This window comes from Tenrec ecaudatus, chromosome 11 (assembly GCF_050624435.1).
Source record: "Tenrec ecaudatus isolate mTenEca1 chromosome 11, mTenEca1.hap1, whole genome shotgun sequence".
In the NCBI taxonomy this organism is placed as follows: Eukaryota; Metazoa; Chordata; class Mammalia; order Afrosoricida; family Tenrecidae; genus Tenrec; species Tenrec ecaudatus.
In genome coordinates this window covers 75,412,218-75,424,549 of record NC_134540.1, presented here as the reverse complement: position 1 = coordinate 75,424,549, position 12,332 = coordinate 75,412,218, and the positions used below count along the sequence as shown (strand labels likewise).

General features: G+C 47.1%; 1 protein-coding gene across 50 annotated transcripts in view; it reads right to left on the bottom strand.

Moving 5' to 3' along the window:
* The window catches only part of MAP4K4 (mitogen-activated protein kinase kinase kinase kinase 4), a 200,881-nt gene that overhangs the window by 87,048 nt on the left and 101,501 nt on the right, over positions 1-12,332 (bottom strand). The gene's annotated exons all lie outside the window — the stretch shown is intronic.

The window sequence follows — 12,332 nt, the reverse complement described above, 5'->3', positions numbered from 1 at the left end:
TTGGCAGAATCACACTGACACAGAGAGTGTCTGCATCCTGGGGAAGAAGGGTGTGCTACAGCACGGATGTGGTACCCATTCCGAAACTTCTAGCGGCTTCTGAAATTGGAGGCATTTCTTATTACCATGGTGCAGAGAAAAGCTACAGGTGGGAACCAGGAAGAATGCCTAATATAATTATGCTTTCACCTCCTCCTCTTTTTCAATCTGAAATAACTTGAAATGCCTTTCTCTCCAAGTTTTCCCCTCATTTTAGGAACATGTCGCAGCATCTGAGGGGAGTCAGTGAGGAATTCCCATCAGAAGCTGCAGCCTCAACAGCAGAGCCATGGCCCTCCAACTGGCTATCTGCAGGGGGCTACCACGCAGCCCCAGACTGAGTGCATACGACCGACCCCAGGTTCCGTAGCAAAACCCTAAAGGGACATTTTACCATGCACTAAACCAACGTGTTCAGTTCTAACCCACTGTTGTAAGTGCTCCTCTTCAGGCACGTCGTGTTGGCTGCTGTACACTCCGCCACAAAAAAAAATCATTAAAATGTGTCTTCTCCTCCACCCGGCGCTCCTCCAAAAAACCCTCAATCCAGATCCACCCTACAGCACAAGCTCCACATTCTCCAACTCCAGAAAAACCTAAAAGGCCATGAAAAAGAAGCAACGGGATAAACATTAATTGTTCTTGACTCGGACAGAAAGCCGTCTTTAATCGCACTCGCCACCTTATAATTATTAGTTTAAATCTCCCTTCTCTACAAGCCCATGGACTCCGGGATGGCAGGCAGGCTCTCGTGTGTCCCCGGGCCCTGCACAGTGCCTGCTGCACTGCGGGTCCCACTGTGTAGACAGGCCTGGATGCTGACAGACGTATGATCCGACACGTGGACCTTAGTCCCTTCGTGTGCAAGACAGGGATAATAGAACCAAGGGGGTGAAACCCCACATCCATTCTCAGAAGGAGAGTCAGAATGGAGATGAAAGAGCCAGAAAGTTAAATGAACGTGCAAAGACGGTACATTGGCTCACTCACTGTAGGCACTCAGAGAGGCTTGAGGGCAACGAACTCTATCTCTTGCTCTACGAACTAAGCAAAATCGTGGACAATTCCACACGCAAAGTGTTCTTCAAGCGGCCTGTCAAAGCGCCAGCCCTCCTGGGAATGAAGACTGTATGAATTTTTGGCATCCTCTTCTGCTACCAGCAGCTGGGTGGCCAGCCAATCAATAGTGACCACTTTGCCAGCCTCATCAGCTCACTGCTGTGATGTGCTAAGTAAGAGGGCCCGGCCAGGCTGCCAGCCATCAATCACATCAAGAAAACAACCAGCCCCTGAAACACTCTACTGTGGCGCGACCTATTTGTTTTCTGACCGATAAACTGGCAGTGCCCAGGTTATAAACAAGTTCCGCTCCTGTGCCCAGCTTAAGGAAGTCAAATTTGTGCAAACGCTGGGAACGGTTATCTGTGTAGTCATAGCGTGTACCTTTATGTGCATAAGCCATAACACTGACGTAACAGATACATGTTATTTAAATTATTATTTAAAGAACCCCTTCCAGATATAGGAAAGCATCTTTACACGGCAACGATAACAGTGCTTTGATGCGCATTATAAAGTGATGCCAAGATTGTTGTAACAAGCCTTCATTTTGTGTGCCTGAATTTTCAATATAATAGACATATGACAAGACTTTGGGGGGGGGCTACTTCGTAACTATACACATGTACCCAAACACTGCCTGTACTCGGATTGGGGGCAAAGTAAAAATTAGCATTGTCCGTCCCGACTCTCAGTTATGTACCGTATATACTCGTGTATAAGCCAGGGTTTTTCAGCACATTTTTAATGCCGTTTGTGTGCTAAAATTGGGTGCCTCGGCTGATATTTGGGTCAGCTTATACTCAAGTATATACTGTATTTCATTATATTTTTAAGTGTTTTTTTCCCTCCCTTCCCCTTCCTTCCCTGTGTCTGTAAGTATCAAGCACATATTGATAAATGACAGGTGTTACTTTCAGTAAAACATGAGAAGATGCGAAAACTCCAGAGCTACAAAAAAGAGTAAGAGGGGAAAGAGAACCGATTCCTTTCAATAGGTGACTCATTTAGAAATAAGTTGATCCTTTGCTGAGAGTGCTATTATTCCGCTGTATTCTGAAGCAAACAGAAATGTTACTTCACTGGTGTGCACACAAGCCTTGTTAAAGGCTGTATTTTTAAAAACATTTTAATTATAAAACATGTTCTAAACACAGTACATATTACTGCTGATATTGAGTACCAGGGCGTTTCAAAAAGTTTATTATCTTTTCTTCCTCACCCCGCCACCAACAAGCCTTTGAAGTCCCCAAATATTATTTCTATTTAATCAGAAAACAGTTTCATTTTGTGTCATTTAATGGCATACAAGACTATTGTTTAAAATGTGAATTTTATTGTCTACAGTTCCGGGGGACGAAGGGGGGTGGGGGTGGGGGGAGACGGGGACTTGCCCAGAAACTACATCTCTAATTTTACAAAAGTCAATATTTAGGATTTATGTAATGCACTTTAAATAGACAAAAAATAAAACAATGCCTACAAGTTTTGCTAATCTATCTCAACACAGCTTCTTTTACTTGGCTTTTCCAACTACCTTATTTGCTAAACTAAGATAGGGAGTAAGCTGTGGGCCAATATTTCTAACAAAGGAAAAATGAAGGCTTATTTTGGTTTTTAGATCACCAAGATAATGCATGACTGGCAAAATTTTTATTACTAATAACAATATCCGAAACTTGAAGAGTCTACTGAATATACATTTCACTTTTAAAAAAAGGTTTTTGGGAGTATAAAAACAATTCATTTACTTAAGATCTTGTTTCTTACAAATTTCCCTTGTCCTAGAACTCAAATTCCCTGTCGTCAAGTCAATGCTGGTTCATAGTAACCCTTTAAGATCGGAGTAGAACTGACCCGTGGGTGTTCAAGACTCTTAACTCTTTACAAAAGTACAAAGCCTGTCGCTCTCTCATGGAGAGCCTCGTGGCTTTGAACCGCTGGCCTTGCATTAGTTGCCCAGTGTCAGCAAACCAGAGTGTGTTGCACTAGCTGCTATGGGAGCCGCTCAAGCAGATTGTGAACGGAAGGCATCAAAAGACTATTGATGCTGCCAACCATCCAGCTGTGCTGCTCCCTGCAGGAAACCCAATCCTCCCTTTCTCGGCGGCGTAGCCTCCCTTGTGCTCTGAACGACGAGGAGACAAAACGAGGAGACAAAACACAGGAAAAGCCCTACTGTTTGTATTGCTTGTTATGCCCCCTGAGAATGAAGGAAATTATCATGTAGCTATAGTATGTGTGCACAGGCACGGGACTGAATGGTCAAGGATCACTCAATAATCCAATCCTACTTTCCAATCACAATGAAAATTTTCACATCTGCGCAGAAAACCACCTTGGGTTCTTGAACCGCTTGTATCTTCAATCCAAACACAGGCAGACCTCCGTGTACTGAACTTTTGTTTTCCTTGCAGATTCTACTAGATGGTTGGCTTTTGTTTTTGTTACAAATAGAAAGTGGGCACCGACTCTATTGGAGCATGTCTATAAAGCACCATTTTCCCAATAACGTGCTCATTTCACATCTCATCCTGGGTGGCATTTTGATAATTCCAACAATACTTCTAACTTTTACATAATGCTAGGCTGCACACTTTAAAGAGCGTACAGTACAGGGGGAATATACGTGCACTGGGGAATCCAAACATTCATGGGGCTTGCTTTATTATCGCCTTCTGGAACGGAACACCACTCTCTCTGAGACAGGTCTGTACATGTATCTGCCATGACTCCAGTTCTCACCAAGTAAGGTTCCTACAGCTGCAGAGAGCCATGCTCTCAGACCAGGCGTGTCTGGTGTCAGTACAGCCAAGCACAATGGAGAGAAAGCCACAGCTGTGTCCATCGATCAGACATGACGTCACAGCCCGGCTTGGACAAGGAGAGTCAGCCAGCTAGCTTCCCTTCCACACAAAAGACGTGTAAAGCAGCACTGGGGCTCAGCTGCCTATCTGCCTTAAACAGACAGAAGGTTGAAATCAATTATCAGTGGAAATACAAACATCGATCAAAGAGGTTCACTAGAAATTTTTGGCTTCAAATAGTATGTTTCCAACAGGTCTTGGGGTCTCTTTTTGTTTGTTTTAAAGTCATACTCTGCTTCCTTTCCTGAACTTTGAGGTTGTGGTCAGATGAGCGAGAATGCTCATGGCAATGACAAATAGCTTGGTGTTCTCGGCCATCTGTTAGGGAGACATGGTAAGTAGCCAGTGCGTACGGTGGGTAAGAGCCAGCCCTGGTGGCACTGTCGGGCTGCCAGCCACAAAGTCAGCACCCACCAGCCACATCCCAGGGGAAAGGAAGGCTATCTGTCCTGCAGAGTCACAGCCTGGGGAACCCCAGGGAACCGCTCTACGCGGTCCTGCAGGGTTACTACGAGTCAGAATCGACTCAATGGCGATGGGTTTGGTCTGAGGTTTATGTATCGTGGATTAGTAACCGCCCTTCAAGATTTTGCTGGATAATATTATGTAACCGCTGTTCAGAGTATATGGGCAGAAGAATTAACAACCACAACTGGATCTTTGAACAATGTTAGGGTTAGGGGTACCAAGCTTGGACAGTCAAAAACCCCCGTGCAACTTGCAGTTAGCCCTGGAACAGCATGGGCGTGAACTGTGTGGGCCCCTGAAACGGAGACTCTCTTTCCTGTTGCTACTGCCAAGTGTCCAAGGGCTGCCTGTGCCCGCTTAAATGCAAGGACAACATTCAACTCTATGACCAGGTGATGATAAAGCGCAGAGACCTTTCATCCATCTCCATGTGACCAGGTGACAACTGGCAATGATTAGGGACACAAAGGTTTAAGCAGGCGCTGGCAACACGTGCACTCACAGAATGGCAACAGGGGCAGGATGCAGGTGCAAATGCGCTACAGGATTCTAACCCGAGCTGCCCGAAGGTCCAGGGCACAAGGTCACAAGGCGCTGTGCGGTGAGCGCATGTGCTGCACAAGCATCCTGTCTGCAGTCTACACTGGGCCAAGAGGAGACTGGAGCAAGGCCAAGGAGTTGCCTTTCTGAGTGAGGATGCGCATAAACAGAAACTGATTTTTAAATTAAATGTGGCCACCCTAGACAAACGCACGGGCTCACCTGAGGAGTCCTTCAGCAATCGCCCGCAGATCATTTTAATCATCAGAAGATAAGAACATGACAAAAGAGACGGTCCTAAGTTTTCTTTATGGCTAATGTTGGAAAATGGTTTTATTTGTGAGGTATTTGTGTATGTATGTACACATGTCTACGGGACACGAGTCATATACTTAACATGCTAATGTGCTAGGGGCATTTTAAGGGTGTTTTCCCTTCATCCTCTGTATGTTTTCCTAAGAGTATCTTTCATTTAAAACAAAGAAAGTTGCAACTGTCATTCAGAGTTTGTTTTCGGTAGCTTTACTGCGCTATAATTTATGTACCATCAAACTCACTCAATGTAAGTCTACTAAATGTTGTTTCTTGGTAAGTTTGAATTTGCTTACTGTGGTAGTTATATAATAATCTGCTGTCCACTAGTGAATGGGTGGAATCTAGCCTGTCAATCAGGTTGCAGCTTGATGGCCTCATTTGGAGCCGCTAAGAAGATAAATAGCTCACTGGAGGTGGGGCACTCACACGCTCCTACTGACAAGCTACATGGAGCTACGTTGGCGTCCTGGAGCTGGAGGAGCCATGTGGAGACCCCTGCCAGTGTTGAGATGCTTCCACTGCCACTGGATGCATAAGATTTTCTACCCACGGGCCTGTGATCTTCCTGCATTCTGTGTCATTGCATGTGTTGTGTGAGTCTGAAGATGAAGGTACAGACTGGGATTGGACATATGGGCTCATATCAGACTTAGGGACCTGATCTGGATTATGCAGGGATGTTTTCTTAATGTACAATTACTCTTTGACAGAAAGCTATTTCTTATACACGAGTGTCTATGAATTGGTTTCTCTAGTCCACCTGGACGAACACACTTACCATATCTAGATGAGCGAAGCAGCAGAACCCAAGCCCCAAAGTCCTTGGACTTTCATGAAGGGAAGCGCAGTTACGAGAGCATTCACCAGCCAAGGAGGCATGGCTTTTCCGTCAGCAGCCTCAACGGGGAATTTCTCCTGTACCGGGAGCCAGGAGCAGCGGCAGCGCCACAGACTCCCCGAGTGGAAACGAGGAGGCAGGGTCCCTGCATCTGCAGAGATGGCAATTCCTCTCCACAAACTCCCAGGTTAGAGACTCATGGGTGCTGAATCTAACCGCTGGAGCCTTCATCTCCAGCAACCAACCCTGCTGAGCCTAAGTTAACTTACTCCAGTAATATGGTCTTTTGGCCTGATTGCTAGGAGACTCGAAGCCAACTGAAAACTTGAAATTTCTAACAAGGGGTCAGGTGAAATAAGACACAAAAACAGGCACTAACCAAGATATAAAGACCCATCACATCATACCTTATCACTGCCTCGTGACATCAGACCGCGGGGGAGGAGCTTGTCACACCAGAAAGGCCACAGCAGGGTGCCAGGGGGACCAGGAGGGTGTCACGGGCAAAGCTCATGGAAGCAGGCTTCCATAAAGAGATCACCAAGGGAGGCGCAGACTGGGCAGCCCCACGTGCCTCCCATCTGGTGAAAGACAGCAATGGAGGTGGAAAGACAGTGTGTCTTTGGGGAACCTGGATGCTTCACTCTGGAAACCATCCAAACCTCACTCGAGCCATCTGTTTAAATCCTTTTTGGCTATAATAAAGCTGTAGCCCTACATCTATTGCATTCTGTGAGCTCTGTGAGGCATACCAGCAAATTATCAACCCCCAGGGAATAGTGGTGGCCAGCAGATCCTACGTGAGAAGGGCCAGGAAGCCCCAAATTTATAGCCAGCAGGTCAGAAGCAGGGGGGTCCTAGGCTCTGCCAAAGTTACAGCTGGCACCTGATGTCTTGAGCCCTGTGAGCCATCTGACGGACAGTGTCCTTTAACTTGTGAGACCTACCTGCCTCCAGGTGGCTGGGGTCAGAGAAAGAAGCCCTATATGGTCAGCTGGTATCAGCAATGACCATATGGTTCATGCTGAGGTGATCATTTCAGAAAAAGTAGATTTGATATGAACGTATCCACTCAGGCAGCTGCGAATTGTGGCCTCCCTATAAAGCACTTTCATACAACACTGACAAACAAAGCCAAGACGTGATGTCGGTCTACTTATTGCCACCGTCATAAAGGAGGGCCTTTTGATGAAAGGTGGTTTCCACGTTGTAAATCCTTATGGAGGCAGATGGCTGCCACACTCTCCCCTCCCCCCTCCCACCCGCCTGGGAGTGGCAGCCCCAACCCCACTTCCCTTAGCAGTTCTCGTAGAAAAGACTTTGTTTTTAGAGAACCCTTGTCACTACCGAGGAGAATGAGTACAATCTGACAGTTTTCATGTGACAACCTATAGAGGGGCCAGGGGCAGGCCAGTACTGGGAGGGTGAACACCACGGGGCAAGAACCCAAACCTGTCATCGTGAGGAAGGAGGGGCGGACGCATGTGCACAAAGGGCTGTACGTCCAGGTCTTCTGCTAGGTGGCACATCAAACAGGAGCTCCCAACAGTGCTGGGTAAATTACCTGCCGAAGACCTGGAACCATGGGGCACCACAGATGGCAGTAAGCCAACAGAAAAGGGGGCGTTCTGAATGAAGTTCCTAAATCGCACTTCATGTCTAGTCATCATAAGTTGGTAAACACTACTCTCCTTTCTAGACTACTGCAGTTGAGCAAAAGGTCGGGGGAAAGAGAGGAAAGCAGGTACTTGATCATGCTCAAATATCATGATTTTTAAAAGGAAGTCAAGGTTTTCCCTAGACCTGGGATCTCAATTACACAAAGCCAATCTTATCTCCCAAAGAAGCGCCTACATTAAGTAAGGAAACACCCTTCTAGTTTTGCAGTAACGCGATCAGTGCCTGTTGGTTCTGCTTGCGGCAAGGAAGTCCATGCCTGACTCGTGGCCACGCCCACACAACTGAGGAGAGTCCCACCGGGATCCGGGCAGACCACAGTGAGCTAACTTTCAGGAGACTGATGAGTCTGTCCTAATTTGGAACCTTAGCTGAAACCTGTTTGGCATCACGGCACATGCAAGCCTCCGTTGTCGGACGGGCGGTACTTGTGCATGAAGTACACAGCCCATGAGTCACACCTGGTCTCCAGCATGAAAGGTGAGACTCTACCACTGAACCAGCCCAGAGAGCTTCCCGAGCTCAGCACCGCATCGTGTGCAACAGTGCTCGGTCACTGTTCCAGGCTCATCTCATGCAGGGATGACTGAAGATAAAGGTGCTGGGGCAAAATGGGGTAAAGAACGTAGAATAGGGTCTGGGGTCTTAAAGACAGCCACCTAAGTGAGGGGTCCACCAAGTTCACCTGGAAGCCAGCACACCAGCCTGTGTGATCCGAAGATGATCAATTTTAAAAATCCAAATCTGGAGGAGGACATGATACCAGAGTCTAATTTGCAAGCTCTCAATTTCCCGACATGGATTAAGCCTCCAGTGGATGCCCTCGAACCACAGTCCAGAGATCTGAGCAGCCTTGGTACCAGGGAATACTGCAAGCTCAATTATGGTCGGTGTAATCAGGTTAAAATGCAATGCTTCATCACTTGATTTCCCGTTTTTTAACCCATTTTTAATTTGTTCTGGTTTTTATATTTCCTACTTTTTCTTGATTGAGGTGGGGGGGACGGGACTCCAGTATATAAAATCCAAGAGAGTTAGATCTATAGAGATAGCAACTGGATTAAAGGCTTATTGGAGATATCGGAGGAGAGGTTGGACTGGAAGGAAACGGGGAGCTAATGAAGGGTAAGAACTTGGGTTGGGGCATCCAGCGGAGGGACATGCCCTTTAGGCACTAACAGCAGCTCTCAAAGAGCTTTGAAACTGGACAGAACTAAACCAAGACGGTGAGGGCCGGGCACAGGAGAGTAGCTACTGCCCTCACAAGGCAACTGTACAATGAGCATTTCTCACTTGAATTGTAAGCTGTTTATTCCCTTAATGAATCCCATACTCGTGAGCAAAACATAAATTGGGTTTTAACCTTGAAACAAAGAAAATATAGGGGATATAATCTGCTCTGGGGTGGAGCCAAAATGTCCTGAGACTCCAGCGGGGTAACACCAGTCAGGGGCTGCGCTGCGCTTCACCATGTGGTAGCTCTGTGGTGGCGTGTTCTGCCCTTCTGGTAGGAACAGCCTAGTTTCCTGCATTGCTTCCGGGCTGCCTATGGATTCAGTGTGCCCACATACTGCAGACACATCAAGGTAGGCTGATGGGAAGTAGTATCTTAGCCAGGCAACTGTTTGGCTCCCTAATCTAATTTTAAATCAATCCCACTGAAGCCAACTCTCTTTCCTATAGACCTGATACAAAAGTTAAAAAAGGCAAGTAGAGTCGAGACAGGGATTCTAGCCCTAGGGATTTCTCACGTGTTCTCTCTCTCTCTCTCTCTCTCTCTCTCTCTCTCTCTCTCTCTCTCTGTGTGTGTGTGTGTGTGTGTGTGTGTGTATCAGTCTCCCCAGTTAAGCAATTAAGCTTCTATTCTAAAAAAACTTTTCATTGTCATATAAAATTGGAAGGAACCCCAGACATTTTACCAGATTTCCACAGGACAATGACAGACAAATAAAACAAGCAACTCTTCCCCCAGATCCTGGATGCTTCCTCCCCCCAACTACCATCATCCGAATTCTACCTTGCAGGGCTGGATAGGACAGAGGCTGTACACTGGTACATATGAGGGCTGGAGGTACAGGGAATCCAGGGTGGATGATACCTTCAGGACCAAGGGTGTGAGGGATGATGCTGGGAGAGTGGAGGGTGAGTGGGTTGGAAAGGGGGAACTGATTACAAGGATCCACATGTGACCTCTTCCCTGGGAGAGGGACAGCAGAGAAGGGGGGAAGGGAGACTCCGGATAGGGCAAGATATGACAAAATAACGAGGTATAAATTACCAAGGGCACATGAGGGAGGGGGGAATGGGGAGGGAGGGGAAAAAAAAGAGGACCTGATGCAAGGGGCTTAAGTGGAGAGCAAATGCCTTGAGAATGATTGGGGCAGGGAATGTATGGATGTGCTTTATACAATTGATGTATGTATATGTATGGATTGTGGTAAGAGTTGTATGAGTTCCTAATAAAATGTAAAAAAAGAAAAGAGAAAAAAATGATTAGGGCAAAGACTGTACAGATGTGCTTTATACAATTGATGTATGTATATGTATGAACTGTGATAAGAATTGTATGAGCCCCAATAAATTGTTAAAAAAAAAACAAAAAAAAAAACCAAGCAACTCAAGTTTCATTCATCGGGCAGTTTAATTTGGGTTATGTATTTATACCCAGGCCCTATGAAGAGCTATAAATTTTAGAGTTGTTAGTGGTATTACATTTAGGGGGGGGGTTGCTAATGAGGTCCTTTTAAAGGGCTTTACCCTTTTTAAAAGGAGTGGCACACTCCAACAGAACGGGCGCATGGTATTTTTAATCTTTTCTTCTAACCACCTTGCTTTGCCATTTTCCACATTTCAAAAGGTATCTAATTATGTATAATTAAAGGCTATCAAAAGTTTAATTTTCAAATCGCTTTAGGAACAAAAGAGCAACAGAAAATAAAAAAGGCCCATCACCCCACAATATGCAACACCGACAGGCGTTCTCACAGAGGGAACCGCAAAAGGGGGAAGGTGATGTCCACCCACCCCTGCCAATGTGCAGGATCCGATTCATAGAGGCCTTTCAGGGCAGAGAAGCAGAGAAGCCCGTGGGGTTGCCGGGCAGCACCCTTTCCGACAGCAGGAGCCGTGCAAGGACCTGGGTTTGGATCCTGTGCTAAGCACGGGGCCAGTGCAAGACCGCCTGATTGAAAAAGACCACGTGGCCCTATATTGACTAGGGCAGCTGTTCTCAACCTGTGGGTCAAGACCCTTTTGGGGGGGGTGTCAAAGAACCTTTTCACAGGGGTCGCCCGATTCATCACAGTAGCAAAATGACAGTGATGAAGTAGCCATGAAAATAATTTTATGGTAGGGGGTCACCACCACATGAGGAACTATATGAAAGGGTCATGGCTTTAGCAAGGTTGAGAACCACTGGACTGGAGTACAGAACAACACGGACGCAGCAGAAAGGCAGTTACAGGTTCCTGCGATCACCCAGGCAAGAGACGGTGTGTCGGAAACCAGGGCAGTCAGTAGAAAGTGTGGGGAGAAGGGACCAAATTCATGCGTGTGTCCTTTTCTTTCCCCCCCACTGATTTTGATAGGTCTCATTATACACGTGGGTGTGATGAATGTCCATCCCTCTAACACAGGAAAGGGTGCTATCATAAACTTTCATGTATCCATAATGACCGTCAAGTTCTGAAAAAGCAACGCACTGCCATCGAGTCCACCCTGACTCATGCTAACCCTACAGAACAGAGCAGAGCTGCCTGTGAGTTTCTGAGGCTAACCCTTACCACGAATTTAAAAGCCCCATTCTCCTGCGGGCACTGGTGGTTTCAAACTGCTGACCTTGCAGTTAGCAGCCCAACGTGTAACCACTATGCCACCGGGGCTCCGCTTCATGTTCCTAACCCACAGCAAATCAACCCTGACCGCCTGCCAAGATAATTCCGACACAGACTCCATCTTGGTAGCACCAACAGGACGTCCTGGCAGACGAGATGAGTGGAACATAACTCATGTGGGAGAGAGGGAGGCAGGAGCCGCACAGAGGCGGCTCCACGGCGGGTGGCTCTGAGCAAGCGGGCGGCTGAAGAAGGGAAAGCCGCAGCTGCAACAGGTTTCCGGACAAAGTCTAGGAACTCAGATCAGAAACGCCAGGCTTGGGCTACGGGCGTCCCAGCAAAAGTACAGGGAGGATGGCAGAGAGACAAATGGAGGCTTCCAGAGAGGAGTTTGGCCCCGAGACACAAAGTTGGGTGTCATCGGCACAGGGTGGGGTGAATGGCCCTGCAGGTGGATGAAGAACGAGAAAGCAAGGAGTGCAGGAAGCTCCAGGGCAGCGAGCAGCAGGGGTGTCCTGGAGGACTGGTGAAGACACGTCCAGAGCAGCAGGGTGGCGCTCCTGCATCAGGGCTGCCCGTGGGCAGAACCACCCACTGGAGTGAATAATGCGGAGGTCAGTAGTGATCTTGCTCAGAGCCATTTTGACACCACAGTTGCAAACCCCGGCTGGAGGGTTCAATCAGAAATGGTAGAAA